The 18721-nt window shown below is 40.7% G+C and overlaps 1 protein-coding gene across 2 annotated transcripts in view; it reads right to left on the bottom strand.

Moving 5' to 3' along the window:
- Nucleotides 1-18721, bottom strand: part of ELMO1 (engulfment and cell motility 1) — a 300985-nt gene that overhangs the window by 29945 nt on the left and 252319 nt on the right. The gene's annotated exons all lie outside the window — the stretch shown is intronic.

The following is an 18721-nucleotide window of genomic DNA, read 5'->3' as shown; positions in this document are numbered from 1 at the left end:
GGAAAGAGAGATCATTTTGCCAAGGATATTAGAGGATTGCTTTTGAATAAATGCCATAAACAATGCAAACCAAAAAATGAGAATGAAGGATGGCTAGGCAACAGCCATCTATTCTGCATAATAATTATTTTTTCAGGACAAAACTGCTGAGACACAGTTAACTAAGGAGAATTGTTTGGATCTAGTTCAGATAAATACATACGAGAGATTACTCTCTGTCTCTCCATAATCCTAGACTCATTTCCTTGGGGATGGTGCAAGTTACACACTTCAAAATATTTATCTGATAATGTGCTTAAATTTGCTAAAAGAACAATTTATCATACTCAGAAAGGTCCATCTCACCCAAATGCCAAAGCTAAAAATCAGTAGGAAATGGTTACAGCCCCCAGTATCAAAATGGTAATGACAGAAATCAACAGTCACACAAACAGAAGGCAAAGTTTTTACTGTGCTGGTAATTTTCCTCTATTCTTTCATCTTCACCATGCATCTTAAAACAGAAACTCAGCCCCTCAGAGGTTCCCTAATAATTCCAAAACCTTCTACTTTCTTATAAATATTTAATTGTTTCACATGTCTTGCCTCAATCTTCTAACTCATTGCCTGAACTGTTTTCTACTTTTGCTTCCTGAGATGGACCTTCTTTCCCAAATGCAATCTAAGCACTCATTTTAGCTGGTCCAGCTGGTGAAACTAAAGAACTAAAGAACTGAAGAATTACTTAGCTGGTCTACCAGTGAGAATTAGCTACTTCCCTATTGAAACATGAACTCCTGACTGGCACCTGACTGCCCAGAGGAATTAACACCTCCTCACCTGCATTCGCAGTGCACTCACTAGTCCACACCAGTCCAAGTGGGAAATGTACTGTCACACCTCAGAAATGACAAACCACTGTAAAACCCAAACAGCCTGAAAGCTGATGGATCATCCCAACAAGGTGAGTGGCATAATTCCACTGATTTCACTGGGTCTTGGTTTAACAATGAAAAAGGCTTATTTAATGAAGAATGTGTCCACAAAGGAAACATCCTCAAAGGAACAGCAGGAGAGAGCGAAATAGATAATTCTAGCGCCAAGTTGGATGTTTAAAAATATGTTCTGTCTTCCTCTTTCTGCCTTCTTAACAATGACTACCTATCACTGCTAATAATTTTTAAATATAAATACAATCACTTATGCATGCATGTCATTTCAGTTTCACAAGTTCATTCAAATTTCTATAGAGATCTGATTTTTTGTTGCTTATGTATATATTTAGTTGCCTAAATTCAGGGACTCACAATAGGGAAGCTGTCTCTTACAAGCACTTTTTCTCATAAAACAAATGGACAAACAAATTAATAAATACTGTATTTTAGGGAATTGCATGCATGAGGATCTTTCCAGTCTGATCTCTAAACCATCCATATGAAGCAGTTCTCATTCTTGACTAAACTCTGAAAAGGAGGTTCAAATCTAGTAGATTTGGAGCTCTGTCACTTAGGCTTATTTGCAACACCCTTCTCTGTAATTCATTTTTAGAGTTAACATGCAAGCAATGAAAATTCCTCTTCTCTGCTGTTGTGTGGAAGGTCATTCATGGGGTATCACGAAAGAGCCCCTTGGTCTAGAGGCTGCCCTTGCCCCTAAGAGAGAAGGCAGGAAATGTATGCCCCAAGGCCAGCACGTAAGGGGAAGATCTCTTGCCTTGTAATGTTTATAGCCAACACTGTTTAACTAGCTGGCCAATGTGTCAAAGCTGCTGCTTCTAGTGAGTCTCCTGAGCATTTGGGAATCACTGCCAAGGACTTCTAATCTGTTCAATTTCCAGTGCTCAGTTGCCAGCCTTTGATTACTGCTCTCTGAGAGGCAGCATCAACCTTTCCTCCTCATGTATCTGACCTTACAATGAAATTAAATGTATTCTCCACTCAATGTGATTGCACATAGGCACTGTAGACAGTTGTTTTAATTATATTATGCTTTGCTACTCTTACTGAGAAATGAGTGTTTCAGAGGATGCATTTGCTTTAAATCATGTGCTTTTTATCTGACAACCTCTTGTATAGGTAAGAGACTCCAAGTTCTGTGGTGCAACTAAGAGAGGTAAATTCACTGAAGACATGAAGAGAAAGTAGGAAGAAAACAATAATATTTTTTTCAATTAAACACATAGGACCTTATTCCCCAGATTTTGTATCCATTTAACATATTTCTACAGCTACTATCCTGCCATGACATGTTTTTCATAAAGCTGTTTTAGTCTAGTTTGTTATGTGTTTTGCTTATTTGACCTCATCTTTATCATATCATATAATATTTTTTTCAATTAAACACATAGGACCTTATTCCCCAGATTTTGTATCCATTTAACATATTTCTACAGCTACTATCCTGCCATGACATGTTTTTCATAAAGCTGTTTTAGTCTAGTTTGTTATGTGTTTTGCTTATTTGACCTCATCTTTATCATATCATATTCTGACTACTTTGGCTTTCCAACATTTACCCTCTCTCCTCTCTCTTTCTTGCCATGACTAAGGTAAATTCTTCCTGGATGGAGCAGAGGTCTGAACTTGGGCTCTACAACAAGGGGTCAAAATAAAAAGAGTGAGAAATTGTTAATACCAAAAGGAGCAGTTTATCAGGGCCAAACTCTAGAGCAAGCTTCTCACTGATCTTATTTCAGCAGCTTGCTTGCAGCTACAGAAAGCACAAACCTCTCTACTCTACTTACCCCATACTGATGCAAAGCTTGCTCTTGGTACTGATCAGAGAAGCCAGGCAGCCCTCTCAGACACCCACCATTAGCCTGCAGGATTCTGGAAATTTAAGTCTGAGCCTTCCACTCACCAGATACATTCCTGCTACAAGCTCACAGCAACAATCTTCTCAGAAACCTCCTCCAGAACAGCCTGAAGGCCCAGATGTTCACAACAACCCATCTGGGATGTTACCCAAGTGGTAGTGGCTTTGCACTGAAAAAGGGTAGGTTTGGATTAGGTATGAGGAAGAAATTCTTACTGTGAGAGTAACAGATTGCCCAGTGAAGCTGTGGATGCCTCACTTCTGGAAGTATTCAAGGCCAGGCTGGGGGGGACTTCGAGTAACCTGGTTAAGTGGAAAGCATCCCTGTCCATGGTGGTAGGGCTTGAACTAGATGATCTTTAAGGCCCCAGATCACACCATGATCCTCTGATCTGTGGAGCACTAGACAGGAGATGAACCCTTCTCATAATTTCCCCACAATATCAATGTTTCACTCGGATAAGCACACCCTTTGATGTGCAATGACAACAGCAAGAACATGTCTGGATGCCATCAGAGAAGCCTCTAAGTTGTACCTCTTGTATTTGGGGAAAGTTGTTACACTGATTGCTGCTTGGATGGGTGACTCAGGGGCTTGGGTGTGTCAGCATGTAATGCTGACCTACTGCTATTAATCTTGACAGTTCACCTTCCTTCTGCACAGACAAAGACTTGGATATAAATAACCCACATGACAATGATGTGTTTAGTTCAGTGCTTTCCTGATTTGGCTCAACATTATCAAATACTGCAAGGTGTGATTCCCCCACCTCACTGCAGCACATGATAAAAGAGCAGCCACTGAACTGCCCTTCATCTAGAGACTCCTCTCTACAACCAGGCTTGAAGAACCTAAGATGTGAGAAGTTTCAGGCCCTCATTCACATAGCTTTTTCACACGACCATTTAAAAACCATCCAGCCAACAAACAGGGAACTGGAGGAAAGACATCTCTTTGCAAATTGGCTGTAAAAAATTCATCCTAAGCTTCCTTCCTATCTAAATGTTCCTGAAAAAAAAGTAGCTTGGTTAATACAAGCTAAAGAATGAAGGTAGAAACAATTTAGTGATTGAGATCCAGTTTGATCATTTCAGTGTCACAACGAGATTTCCTTCAGTTAAATCCACAAGGCAGGCAAAAACAAGGTTGTAGAATGAAATAGCCGAATCACTCCTAATGAACAGTACTTACTGACAAAGGAGGCTGTAAAGAAAATTTAATTCTGAAGGGAAAGGAAACAACTTCAGTTTACCATCAGCCTGTCAACACCTTTAATGAAAACTTTACATGTTTAATGTGTGCAGCAGGTAATTTGAGACATTTTTTAGACTGTTCCAAAGGATAAATTGTTACAACTAGATCAATGGTTATGTTTTCAGAGTACTCAGAAGAGTCATCCTGAGAGGCTTCAAGGTCCTTGGAAGATAATTTAATGGTGATTCCCCCACCCCAATCTCCACATACTGCTGTCTGTGAATTCACTACACCAGTCTCTCAGTCACAGCCTGTACCAAAAATTCACTCCACATTACTTTAGAATATTAATCTAAACACGCCCTCCTACACAAGCAAATTTAAAGTCAGCGCTGGCACAATCTAACCATTGACAAGAGACTCCAAAATTCCAGACCATTACTTCTATTACAGTCTGTGTACTCTGGAATTACAAAAACCTCCCAGTTTTCAATCTTAGCTATTCCAAAACACAAGGACAGTTACTGTAGCCAGCGATAAAGAGGCAACTCTAAGCCGTCTGGATGTACGTAGCCACAGGAATAATTAAGTTGATTCATTTTCAGGAAGCAGGATGAGAAAGCAGCTGTCAGAGGATTTAGCAGATATAAGCTCTGATACATTTTATCTCTTCATTTTTCTGCTGAATTTAAAACCCATTGCAAAAAAGTTTGTGTTGCTGTGATTTTGGCTTGCTTTTCTTTCTTTCTTTCCTTCCTTCTTGTGATCGTAATTTCCAGTATGAACCAAGATATTTTTCAGTCTGCAGAAAAGAGACTTGAAACAATGCAATGGTTTTGATCAAGCTAAGCAGTCTGTTTCCATGCAGGATCATAATCAGTATCCAGCTCAGCAGTGACTATCGTTTTGCAGAACAAATGAGCACACCTAGCAGATGTGACGATGGTGCTGAGAGATAGGAGATATGACAGCAATTCTGCACAAGATGTTTAACAGGTCTGTAGCAGGAGTCAGAAAACCTGATGCTGTAGCAATACATCAAAGTGAAATCTTGTTCAAAGCCTCAGGACCCAAATAATTGCCTGCCCTCTGGTGAGGAAAAGAGGGAAGAGACCTTGAAGAGCCTGACCTTGCACTGGATTCCAAAATACAGAAGACCAAGTAGTAAATAAAGAAAAGGCTGAAGATTGGGTGGTCACAAGTGTTTTACATTTCAGAGAACTTGATTTTTCTGATTTTTATTTTCCCTTGACTAATGAATCCCAGGTGGTGGAAAACAGACTGAAATCACACAGGTCCTGGGAACTGATGGGCTGAGACTACTCTTAATTCAAGACTATGGAAAAGGAGATAGAGGATTCTTTCCATTCTTGTGAGAAAGATGGAATAAGAGCATCAGGGTTGTGAGCACAAGACTAATGAGCACTGTGAAACAGGGTGTGAAAGGGAGGCTGAGAAAAAACCAGGAAGGGATCTGAGGAGTGCCTCCATCTGAAGAAGCTGATGTAAAAAAGTTCAGTTCCCTGCAAGAGATTCCCAGCTTACTGTGCTATTGCATGTGAGCACCTTGTAAATCACGTTCAGAGGAAATGGCCCACTTATTGCTGAACTCTGTCATATTACATCCCTGAGCTACTCCACCTCTACAGGAAGGGTCTGTGGCCACAGCTTGACTTGGCACTTTCCAGAAGCTCCCAGGGTTCTGTTAGCTGCACTGATGATTTTTCCCTTGGATACACAGATCCTGATAGAGAACCACTGGATACCCATGGAGGCCTCCAGGTCTCTTTTAAGATTACTATTTATTTTCTCAATTAAACCCAGTAACAGTGGCAGAAGCTTTGGCTGGGAGCAAGAACCATCTTGAACTTATCTGAGAAAAAGACAAAGATCTGTCAAAAAATTCCACTGAAGGGTAATATGGCTAAAGAAATGGGCAAGAAGATGATTTTTACAAGGAATGAGAACAGACTGGAGTATACAAAGGAAAATGAAAGTAAGCTTGTTGTTGTTATAAATATGGAAGGTTGTTATAAATATGGAAAAGTCACCAGAGCAGGAACAAAGTTTCCAGGAGGGAGTATCAGCACGAGGAGGAAGGCATCTGGAGGATGGCTTGCAACAAAATAAATAAAAATGGGGTCAAGTCTGAAGAAGAAAAAAAGAGGGTATGATAGATATTGTATTTCAACAGAAAATGAAGGCTAAAGGAAAAGAAGAAATGAGATTTTATTAGAAGTTCAGTTAAATGGAAATAGGAAAACAGAGGGTAAAATATGGGGGAAATTATGTATTTCTAAAAATATGGCTCGGGAAGCAACTGACTGAAAGGAAATCTTCCTTAAGGACTGGCCAGAGGAAGTTGAGGATAAAATTAATAGCAACAGAAAGGGAAGTGAATAGCAGTCCTTTACAAACTGGAAATGTGAATGGGTTTAGAATCATCATCAAAATACTTGCAAACATCTCCACAATTTCCTCATTTTGATAAAAGACAAAGTGGAAGATGTTCACTGTCTTCTTTCAGAACTAAAATCAGAGGCCACACACAAATGCAAGAGCTCCATTCAAAACAATCCTAGTCTAAACACACTGGTCAAATATAATTTTCTTGGGTAATAATGGGCTGAAACAGGAATGACTGATAGACAGGAAACCTCTTCCTCACATTAAATATTTGCTGAAAATTATTTGCATCAGAAATAAGGATTAAAATTATTTTCCTGTTTGTGCTTTGTGCCTTAAGGTAGACAGCAAGAAATAAGTGCTGTGTGACAATGTTTCTGCCCCAGTAAAATGATATACTAAGTTAATATGACAGTTTTTGTAAACTTTCCTGTTAGTTAATTGAAGTCTTAGGTCAGACAATATTACATTATTTCCCCCAATGTCTGACAACCTCCTTTGGCAAAATAAAACATGTACAAAATCATTTGTGGGTGGCATTTAATCCAGGGCTTTGCACAGACAAAATGTACTGATCTTCTCAAACAAAATGTTAAGTGAGGGGAGGGGGGAAATGAGGAGATATTTGTATCCTTAGTCATATACTAACATAATAATTAACATGTCAAATAATATGCTTGTAAATTCTAATGAAAAACAATATGAGAGTTACCCATGATTAGGAACATACATTTGGGTGCTGCTTCCCTTAATTACATTAAATGGCATATACTAAATGAAAATTAACTTAATATATTGGCAAACTGCTGGTTCTACAGGAGGAAAACAAGGACAGGATTCTATCAGACAGCTTTTTTCCCCTAGGAAAACATAGAAATCAAAGAACTCAAGTCCTACATATTAATGATGAAAAAAAAAAGACTCTTTAAATGGGTACAAAAGCAGGAAAAGTGGCAGAGCAAATTTTTCTAAAAAGCCAAACAGAAGGGTCTGGAATCATTGCTCAGTACATCTGATAAATGGATAAAACTCTAAAAACAACATTACAGCTTCGTATTTACCTATCTCCTTTAGCTGAGACAAAACCAAATAAAGGTGTGGCCAGCTGCACTGCTGGAAAGGTCTCCAGGCTCCTTCACCAGCTGACCCCACTGTGTTGAGGTCCCTCCTGTCCGAGGTATGAATGGCCACACGGGATTGCAGGTGGTGCAAGCCTGCCACTGTCCCTGCTTGTTTTGCCCCTCTCCTTGTCTCCAGTCAACTCCAGGGACTCTCCAGCCTAATTTCTAAATGGAAGGGGAGCCAGTGCACCAGGTTCATGTATTTTTAATACCAAAAGAAATGGAGTTCCTTAGTCGTGTAAGTGACCAACAAATAAATCAGCTAGCACACAGCACCAGGCAATATGAGTACAGCTCCTCTACCTTTCAACTGCATACCTCTCCATTGCTAACCTTCTCCCAAGCCTGATGGACCTGGAAAATCCATCCAGTGTGTCCATGAATTCCACTTGTTTTAAGTAGCAAATTCAGCCAAATTTCCCCATGAACATTTTTCACAGAGAAGGAGATTTGCCTGTGAAAAATGTTCAACGATTAAACACTCTATATTCAAAAACTCTGCAATTTTGCCAAGCTTTGCTAATACCTATGTAGTACTTATGTAATACTTGCTGTTCCTTCAGCAAGTCCAAAAGTTGGCTCACACCCCAAACACTAAAATTTCTTGTTCAGTTAAAAGTATCCCCTCACATTTATTCTGTTACTTACATGAACAAAGGAAAATAAAATATAAATAGAAGCTGGAAGTCTCAGCTTTTGTTTTCTGGACCTGACATATAAAAACAATGAGGACCTTTTCTGGAACTCACTTTCCCATATTTATAACACCGTTCCTACTAGCTTGCTTTCATTTTCCTTTGTGTACTGACATAAGTGACTTTCACCATTTCATTGCTACCTTCTTATTTTCTTTATTGTTTGTTTGCTTTTGGGCATTGCATTTTATTAAAAAAGTTAAACTTCCAAAATTTCTACCTAACAAAACCACGAAAGACTGAAAATGTGCTTTTGGATTCCGTTCTTTGAATTAGAAAGGTAAATTGCATATTTAGGCTTTTCTGATGAATGCATAAACCCAGTGTTTGGTATGCTCATGTTAGACTATTTCATTCAGTCCTATTATTTGCATGCCCTTACAGTTAAGGTAAATGATCAGGCTGAGCATCTAGGAATTATGAAAAAGTCAGTTGTGAAAAAAAGTTCAGATGTGCCGTGCCTCTGAATGAGCCTACATGTTATTTTACGTCATAATTTATAACAAATGTAAGCTGTAATCATTTTTAGGTAAAGCCTTGTTTTCATATTCCTGTTCCTGAAGAAAAGTGAGCTGACAAACATGCCTAAAGAACACCAATTCTTTAGCACATCTCATATTAATAACTGTTTCTAGTGATAATTGCATTGTTATCAGAGATTCCAGTGTGTGCCACAATAATAAAAATAGCTGCATGAAATAGCTGCATGATTCACAGAAATACACAAAGCAATGAAGTGGTTAAACACATTGCAACTTGTGAGATGCTAGCTAGAGACACTATTCTGTAAATCTGCTGCTCACAAATTACTGACTTGACAGATCATAATAAGTGCTGTCAGGACTATTACAAACCAAGATCTGCTTGGAACTGCCAAACATACACAAAATGTGTATGTCCAAGAGAAAGGAATAACAGTGTTTTCATTGTTATTTTAAAATGTGCCGAAATAACATTTCATAACTGACTAGTACCTTCATTAAAATCTGAATTTTTGCAGTCCAGTCCAATGAGATTTCTGCCTCAGGTAGTTATATCATTACTGTGCTAGTCATATAAATAAGAACAACATATATTATTTTTCCTCCTGAGCTGTGGCAGGTAACCAAGAATATAAGGAATTCAACCAGACTATTCTTAGAAGAAGAAAATGCACAGATGACTTGTTTTGCCATAGCTCATTTTAAGAACTGCAGTGGAATGGTTTATGGCTTCAGAAACCTGTATTTTTCATTGCTGCAAAGGAACAATCTTTTCTCCACACAGATCAAAGGGAAGCTTTTTTGGGATCTACATGCAGTACTGGAAAATAAACTACTCCCCAGGACAGAGAGCAGTGATTTATATGACACCTAATACTAACACCAACCATTCAAAAGCATTCAGTCACCTCCCTGTGATTACAAAACCAATCTGCTAGCCAGGGAAGTTGGGAATGGAACAGACTACTTAGGTTACCCAATGCTTTGGGAATATGATAGACTTCCAAAAGCACAGGGAAAGGCATCCACAGTTATCTGAAATATAAACTAAAGACATATATCAGTAACCATCAGGACTGGTCCCATTGCTCCATCCTCTTCACTACATGCATAGGAAGCATCTGAAAAAAATCACACATTTTTCTCCTCCAGTGAATACTATGTCAATACCACATTCTCAGTTTATTTTTCCCCTCTCTCCCTTTCACTCATATTAAATCAGAGCCAAAGGATTTTTTTCCTCACAAAAGGATTAAAACAAGATTGGCTTCAAGTTTACTTCCCATTATTGATTTGAAACTACCAATGACATACACAGAAACACATTGATCCTGCCTAGGAGGCCTAATAATGTCTTAAAATAGTGCTATTTCTAGTAACCAACTAGTGACTTATGGGTGAATAAAGGCTTACAATCTTCCAGTAATGAAAGATCCTTTCTCTGATAACTTGAATGCTATCACTGCACTTTTTTTCCACATTGTCACAAATCACTGCACTTCTCTCCATATTGTCATTAATCCATATTTCTAATCAGCCAGCAGATTCCCTCTTTCCTACAACTCTATAATTATTTACTTTATGTTTTCAGGCAGGAGATAAATTTAGAATTAAGTGCAAGATATTTGTTTTCCTTTGAAAGGTTAGATTCAGAAAAAAAAAGGCATCACACTCATCCTGCAACCCTACTGCCTCATATGTGGCTACACAAAGGATTTCCTTTGGTAAGTTTGCTCATGTCCAGAAAGAAGACAAATGGGAGATGTCATGCTAGAGTGAACATAGTCCAGGGGCACAGACATGGTGTGTCCAGACATTTGTTTCACGCGTTGGTGACAAGGAGACTAGAACTGAGGTTACAGATACAAGGAGGTTAATCCCCCTACTGATTCTTTGCCTCTGTGGAGTAATTAGAGTGCAGAGTGGCATGTGAGGCAATGACAACAAAAGTTTTTGTAAAACTTTGCTACTATTGTATCCTAGTGGAAGTCAGGTAGGAAGGGGGAAGAAACTCCTGTTAGGGAAAGATTGGTGGGGAAGGTGGAACCTGTGTTTCTGTGTATGAATGGTTCACGGAGGCAATATGCTAGAGGCAAGAGGAAACCACTGTGTAGAGGCAAGACACATGATGTGGGAGAGGGCTGGTGTTATTGGGGCTGTAAAGTCAGAGGAAGGAAATATTCAGGGAGCGAAAGGTGATGACGGCCTAACTTGGAAACAACTGGGTGAAACACATCTGGAATAAAATTCTGCCTGATTTTTAGGATAAAGGATGTAAGCATGGATGAAACTGGCATCAACACAAAATTTTTTGTTTTCTATAAAACAAGATACACCCAGTATTTAAACACCTGATTCTTTTGGAGACTCCCACACCCTCTGTCACAAGTCCAAAGCTGTTGAGAACAGTCAGCTGCCTCTGGCATTTTCTCTAAACAGACTACCCTTATCACTGGCTTTCCACTGAAAAATTGGGATTGGCCATTATTTTCTGAGCAATCCCAAATCTGCCCAGCAGAAGGCATATGACTGCAGTGTCATTGCCCCACACAGCCATGCAGCCAGTTCAGCAAGAGCAATATTCCTATAAAAAACCACTTCATGCTTTTATCTTCAATGCTTGCTACAGGCTAGGATTTCCCTGACCTTCCTGGCTTTTTTCCTTCCATTTTTTTTTCTCTTTTTTGAGTTCAGAGGCACTCCCAGGAGCATACTAAATGAACCCAAATATCACCGCGCCAGCCGCACGCAGAAACATGCAACCTCCTATTAGGGAGACGGGCTGGGGGAAGCCTCATAAGGATGCTATTATAGTGGGAGAGAGGAAAACAGCAGCTCCCCACGGCAGCTGTGAAGCAGGCAGAGTGCCCAGGGGCCCCGTGGGCAGGGGCAGGGAGTGCAGGGCGGCTGGTTTCCATGGAGGAGCGAGCCGGGGGGCGCCCCCTGCCGCTGGCCGCTGGCAGGAGCAGGAGCAATACCTGCTGGATTTCACCTACCATCAACGCCCACGGCTCCAGGGGGCTCGGTTCAGAGCTGCTCACAGCTTCTGCCCCCTCGGTCTCGTCTCCTCTGGGGGAGGACCATGACTCAGAGCACATCGTGCTGTGCCTGGTTTGGTGGGTTGCAGCGATTTAAAGGAACACAAACTGCTAGGCCTGAGCTTTAAATAAATAAATAAATAAATAAATAAATAAATAAATAAATAAATAAATAAATAAATAAATAAATAACCTAGCAAAGCTACAAGCCCAAAGCTGGCTGACTGGTGGCTTTTGGCACCCTCTGTTCTGCATGAAGGCCCTGCAAATGTCTTTTGCACATCATAGCTCTTTGCCAAACTAAACATCATCTTAGCAGAGCTGGTGTTGCAACTCACAGGCTATTACCTACCAAGCAACAAAAGTGATGGCCACTGGAGAGACAGCCTATTCACAGCAGGGTTCTCCCAATTACCAGTGTTCTTCATGGAGATTAAAATAAGAATCTTCAATGCTGATCCAGTACTGATCAGCATTACTATATCCAAGCCCTGAATCAACATTTAGCTGTGGCATGTATTTTCTACACGTTGGAATATTACTGAATTAAAGTGATAGCAAATCTGACCCCCCACAATGTTCCCTTGCACCATATAAACCATTTGTTCTTGTGAAAGCAGCCTGCACATGCCTTGTGTCAGGTTTTCTCCACTGTGGAATGGGTAGAAAATAATTTATTGCATTTAGTTCATTATAAGACCACAAGATTCTTCCAACATCTATAATGCACATACAAGTTCATTAGATAGAAGAACTTGGTATGTGAAAAGCCTTATTCCAGCTTTGTTCCCATTTTCGTCAGAAGGAAATAGGGGGGGAAATGCTTCCTCTTAAGAGTTTTTTGGAAAGGCAGTAAACCATTCCAGTAGAAATCTCAGCTAAGTAGCATCCTCTTTAAGACAAAAGAGCTCAGAAGTGAAAGCCCAAAAGTTTTAAGAACAGCAAATGTCTTGTTGCCACATACATAAACCTGACTCCTCAAAATTGCTACGTGATGCAGCCACCTCCACAGCAGGAGAGGATCCAAGACAGGTAAATATTTCATAGGGAAAACAAAATTCTGGTTTTCTTATAGAGCATTCCCAGCAAACACTGCTCTGGATACATATATATATATGTATTCAGGCCTGCACGGCAATAAGGATGATTGGGGGATCCTTAAGCTGCTGAGTACAATGCCAAAGTCCTTCCCATGGCAGTGACAGCCTCCTGCCCGCCCTGAAGCCATGCTCTTCTGAAGACGAGCTCATAAAACTCACCAATTCTCAGTCTCTGATACCCCTGTAAAGAACACATGGCAACTGAATGTCTCCCCCAACTATCTGCTGGCATTACTGCCAGATATAACACAGCACGTTTAGATGCGAGCATAAATAAATAAATAAATAAATAAATAAATAAATAAATAAATAAATAAATAAATAAATAAATAAATAAATAAATAAATAAATAAATAAATAAATAAATAAATAAATAACCTAGCAAAGCTACAAGCCCAAAGCTGGCTGACTGGTGGCTTTTGGCACCCTCTGTTCTGCATGAAGGCCCTGCAAATGTCTTTTGCACATCATAGCTCTTTGCCAAACTAAACATCATCTTAGCAGAGCTGGTGTTGCAACTCACAGGCTATTACCTACCAAGCAACAAAAGTGATGGCCACTGGAGAGACAGCCTATTCACAGCAGGGTTCTCCCAATTACCAGTGTTCTTCATGGAGATTAAAATAAGAATCTTCAATGCTGATCCAGTACTGATCAGCATTACTATATCCAAGCCCTGAATCAACATTTAGCTGTGGCATGTATTTTCTACACGTTGGAATATTACTGAATTAAAGTGATAGCAAATCTGACCCCCCACAATGTTCCCTTGCACCATATAAACCATTTGTTCTTGTGAAAGCAGCCTGCACATGCCTTGTGTCAGGTTTTCTCCACTGTGGAATGGGTAGAAAATAATTTATTGCATTTAGTTCATTATAAGACCACAAGATTCTTCCAACATCTATAATGCACATACAAGTTCATTAGATAGAAGAACTTGGTATGTGAAAAGCCTTATTCCAGCTTTGTTCCCATTTTCGTCAGAAGGAAATAGGGGGGGAAATGCTTCCTCTTAAGAGTTTTTTGGAAAGGCAGTAAACCATTCCAGTAGAAATCTCAGCTAAGTAGCATCCTCTTTAAGACAAAAGAGCTCAGAAGTGAAAGCCCAAAAGTTTTAAGAACAGCAAATGTCTTGTTGCCACATACATAAACCTGACTCCTCAAAATTGCTACGTGATGCAGCCACCTCCACAGCAGGAGAGGATCCAAGACAGGTAAATATTTCATAGGGAAAACAAAATTCTGGTTTTCTTATAGAGCATTCCCAGCAAACACTGCTCTGGATACATATATATATATGTATTCAGGCCTGCACGGCAATAAGGATGATTGGGGGATCCTTAAGCTGCTGAGTACAATGCCAAAGTCCTTCCCATGGCAGTGACAGCCTCCTGCCCGCCCTGAAGCCATGCTCTTCTGAAGACGAGCTCATAAAACTCACCAATTCTCAGTCTCTGATACCCCTGTAAAGAACACATGGCAACTGAATGTCTCCCCCAACTATCTGCTGGCATTACTGCCAGATATAACACAGCACGTTTAGATGCGAGCACTTCCTAATGGTCAAAAATGTTAAAAATGCAACCAATCTATTAACCAAGACACAGTGCTTTCTGTTGAGGAAGGTACTGAGGGAAAAACAAGCCAGCAAATTCCCTGACAGCACACTGCCCCCAGGGCTCCTGGAGGGATCCTGGTCCTGGGTGCTCTGCACCTGCAGCAGAGTTGGTGGCCATGGGAAGCCACGGCAGTAGAGAAAACAGCTTGCCCAAATCAGTGCAGCCTTTTTAAACATGCATGATTGGTTCCAATGGCTGCAAAGAAGAAAGATTTAAGAGGGCTTGAGTGAAGACCAGGGAAGTGCTGCTGCTTTAACAGATTTTGCTCAGGCAGCAATGCAAGCCTAACTTCACCAAGAGATCAAAGAGAAGTGCAGTTCCCTGTGGATGTCGAGAGTCTTCACCTGGGCTCAAGTTCACAACAAAAAAAACCCCTGGTTTACACTGGTTTCCAGTGCTTACCACTGCCATGGTTGCCTATCAAAATGAGATAACTAGAAGAGAAATCACCAGGCCAGACTGACCCCTGGAGTTAATTTAATCAACATAATGACTGGGAAACCATTCAGGTTCCTTTGGGTTTATGCTCTTTGTGCTTCCTCCACAAAGTAATAAAAAACTTGAGGAGAGGGAAACAAAGCAAAGGACAGAAAATAAATATTTATGTCTGACAGAAACATCTGGGAAGTCCCACTAACACTGGACTTAAGAACCTGGTGACTGCTCTGTTCAAAAGTCAACACATTTGAAGAGACAGCAGGCAGTGGCCAAATCCCCATCAATCAGCAGTCTGTTGTATACAACCCTTTCTATGCGTATGTATAACTATAGCATACAACAGGCTTCAATCTAGATGACTATTGCAATACTTCACTTAATTTGGATGGGTTTTTTCATTATCTGAAATTCTTGTCCACAAAAACAGTCCAGTAAATCTATTTTGAAGGGCTTTTGTTATCACAAGTTAGTTTTTAGGGCACTTTATCTAAAGAAGTTGGATACTTCACTGAAAAAGTACAGATATAAAATGATAATCAACCTCCTCCTCAAAACACTTTAAAAGAAACCTTATTTATTCTTAGATTTTTGGAAGACTGCAGCCTACATATTATTTGTCATTTTAATCTCTTTGGCCGATTTGATAATTTTAATCTTTTTTCTTTTCCTGCTTGTACCTCCAGAACGACTTCTTAAAATAAGGGAAGCCACAAACCAGGAATTATCAGTAAAAGAAGGCATCAGGAATATTTCTTCATTTTAAGACTTAGAGAATCAGTAACAAATCAGCAAAAGAACATCAGATATAGGAGGGCCTAGAAAAAAATTAATAATTCAAATAATCAGTTTCTAATGGGTTTTTATATGCCATTCAGGAGTGAGCTGCCAATGACAACACTTCCATGCATATCAAATTTGCTATTAAATACAGCGAGTAGTTAAAAGAGGTGAAACTGAGCACAAAAGTCTGTGTGTGGGTAAGAGACTTCCTATGGTAGGACATGTCTCCAGAGTGATGGGTGATACCAACCAAACATATCCACAATATACAAACCTGTGAAGTTAAAATGCCTTCAGCTCCCAAAAGATTTTAGGGAACAGGAAGCATTCAGATGTCTGTTCAGACTAGATGAGTATAGGATGACCACCCAAGGACAATCTGTCAGGAAAATGGATGTGGGATGCCCTGCTGGGTCAGGGGGCAGAAACCACTGAATGTACAAACTTCTAAACCCACTAAGAAGCTCCTGCCTTCAGCTTCCCTCTGTGTTTAGGTATCACTTGCTGCCCCAAACTGGGACTTGGGTGTTGAACAGGCACACACAAATCAAGCCAAATACAACCAAGCGAAAGGAGGAAAAAAAATCCTATCTCAACAGACAGCTTAAAAACCAACTCCCCAAGCCCAGCAAGCAGAACAGGCTGCACATGGAAGCAGCACCAGCAGCTGAAACTGGCGAGGAGACTGGTGTGGGAGTTGTGCTCGCGCTCGCTGAAGGGCTGTGGGCAGGTGGGAGGAACCTCGCTCTGCTCACGGAAAGGAAGGCGACGAGAAGGAACAGGAGCCCTATTGTGATGTGCCTGTGCTGGGGAACATAAGAGGATGTAAATTAGCATACTTTTCCTTCTACATCCTTCATGACTGATTTAAGAAGCCTGACGATGGGTAGTAAGTATTACTGGGGCAGGCTCTGAGGACGTGTTGCTGAGGAACAGCAATATCAGGACATGGTGTCTCCTCAGGTCAGGAAGCCAATCTGCAAGGGTTGGGCTGTCACAGCTGTAGCATCCCCAGCCATTCCTTGCCAGCCCCTGGGTCTTTTACATCCAAACACAGCAGGCAGCAGCAGAGCCACCAGGAGCCCTCCATACATTTCTTCCCAGCACTGTGACTGTCAGCATGCCTAAGGGGGCATCTGGCAAGCACTCACCCTTAGAGATAAAATTTAGGATTAACCCCTCTTGCCTCAACTCTCAGCTTGACCAATTGAACTGCCTGCCACTACTCACTGCTTCTGTTGCAGTCCCAATTCCTCCTCCCACTCCAAGGATTTGAGGTATTACAGTAAGCACCTCCAGCACCTCTAACAACCCTACTCTTCCCAGACTGCTGCTGTTGTTACTGCAATTGCCTAATAAATTCCCCCAACAAATTCCCCTGCCTGGGAAAAGAGGGAGAAGGATTCTCCACTGTTCACAAGGATGCTGAAGACTTGCAGGTTGGAAGGAATGGATTTCAGCTGGAGCAAAAAGAGCATGCATGCTCCCCATTGCAACGGAGGCTGTGGCTCAAAGGAATGGAAAAGCACCCATGCAGTCACAGACAGCAAGTGCTTCTTGCAGAGCAGCAGATTTTTGGGGCACACAGAGTCAACCTCTGCTACTGGGCCAAGGCAGAGCCTTTGAATTATGGGCTGCCACAAGCAGCCCTCCCTTGCTAAGGCCAAACAAACAGGAGCTGTTATCTAAAGCTAGGTGTGTTCTCTGAGCCCTTTTACTCGCCTTGTTCACCTTTGGCACTATGCTTTCCAGAGATAGTTTGCTTATCTTTGAGCAAGAGCCACACTTGGAGCATGCCACACATACATAATGGCACTCCTGTAATTCTCTTTCCTGGTGTTCTTTTCTCCTTTAATATCAGAAGAGACTAGCTCTGTTTCTGAATGACTGAAGCATAAATCAGTGTGAGAAAGATGTGCAATTTTTTTTCCTTCTAAACCATCAGGAATCACATTTTCAAATGCAAGCCCCAGTGATGACATCAGTTACACAGAACAAATGAGGCTTCAGCACTAAGACCTCTGATGCACACACTCCCCTGCTGGGGAAGCCCTGTCTGAAAAGGAGGTTTTCCTTGGTATGCAGTGAAAATTTAATTCCCAAGAACTGTCCAATGTCTTATCTTACCAAACGAGCTCAGCAGAGTGTGCTGCAGAATTTTCCTCTTAATTTTACATTTTTCACATGGAGAAAAGCAAGTTTTAGGCTCCACTGGACAGAAAATAGTACGCTAGACAGGACAGACAGCTCTCTATTTCTAAGAGCTGATAAACCTGCATATCTAAAGGCATGTTCTTCAAACTTACTAAATTCACTAATTGAAAAGAGCAGATGTTAACTTTCCAGTTTCCATCTAATCAAAAGTGAGAAAGAGAGAAACCTTTTCCATGCCTGAGATGCTAAAAAAATTTGGCCAGCTGAGACAACTTTTTTAAACTTTGGAGTACAATGCAAATGTGTCTGAGTACAGTTGAGAGGAAATCTGTTCTGAGGAAGCACATTTCTCTCTGCATTTGCAGCTGTGCCACACAGAAGCCAAGATGGCACCTATGTGAGAGGCACAGGAAGAACCAGCTTTGATGGTATCACCTGTCCCTACTCAATGATCTCTCTGACTTTATCCATCCATTGCAACTCCACAGACACTGCAGCAAGCAACTCCTTACAAGGAGGTTATCCTCCTTTATCCTACAAGGACAACTGATTAAGCAATATTGCCAGTATCTTTACTGAAACAATAAATAACAGCGTTTTATTTAATTTCCACCTCAAAGGAATGAAACCCACAAACAAACAAAACCGGACATCAAGCCATCTCAAGAGAGGTGAAGTCTCAGTCTCAGGCTTGTAACAGTTTCCCAGACAACAGAAGATGAGAGCTTTAAGGTCCCCTCTCATCTCATAGCTCCACAGGCCTAGAAACAAGGAAGTCAAGGACACTGCAAGAGTGAGATTCCTACCTTTAAGGGCTGACAGTGCTTACCTTAAGTCATGCAGAATCAAAAGGTGTTAAAATGACAGCATTTTCACCAACGGGAATGTTAAATCATT

Source organism: Geospiza fortis, unplaced genomic scaffold (genome assembly GCF_000277835.1).
Source record: "Geospiza fortis unplaced genomic scaffold, GeoFor_1.0 scaffold255, whole genome shotgun sequence".
Classification (NCBI taxonomy): Eukaryota; Metazoa; Chordata; class Aves; order Passeriformes; family Thraupidae; genus Geospiza; species Geospiza fortis.
This window is presented reverse-complemented; position numbering and strand designations above follow the sequence as displayed.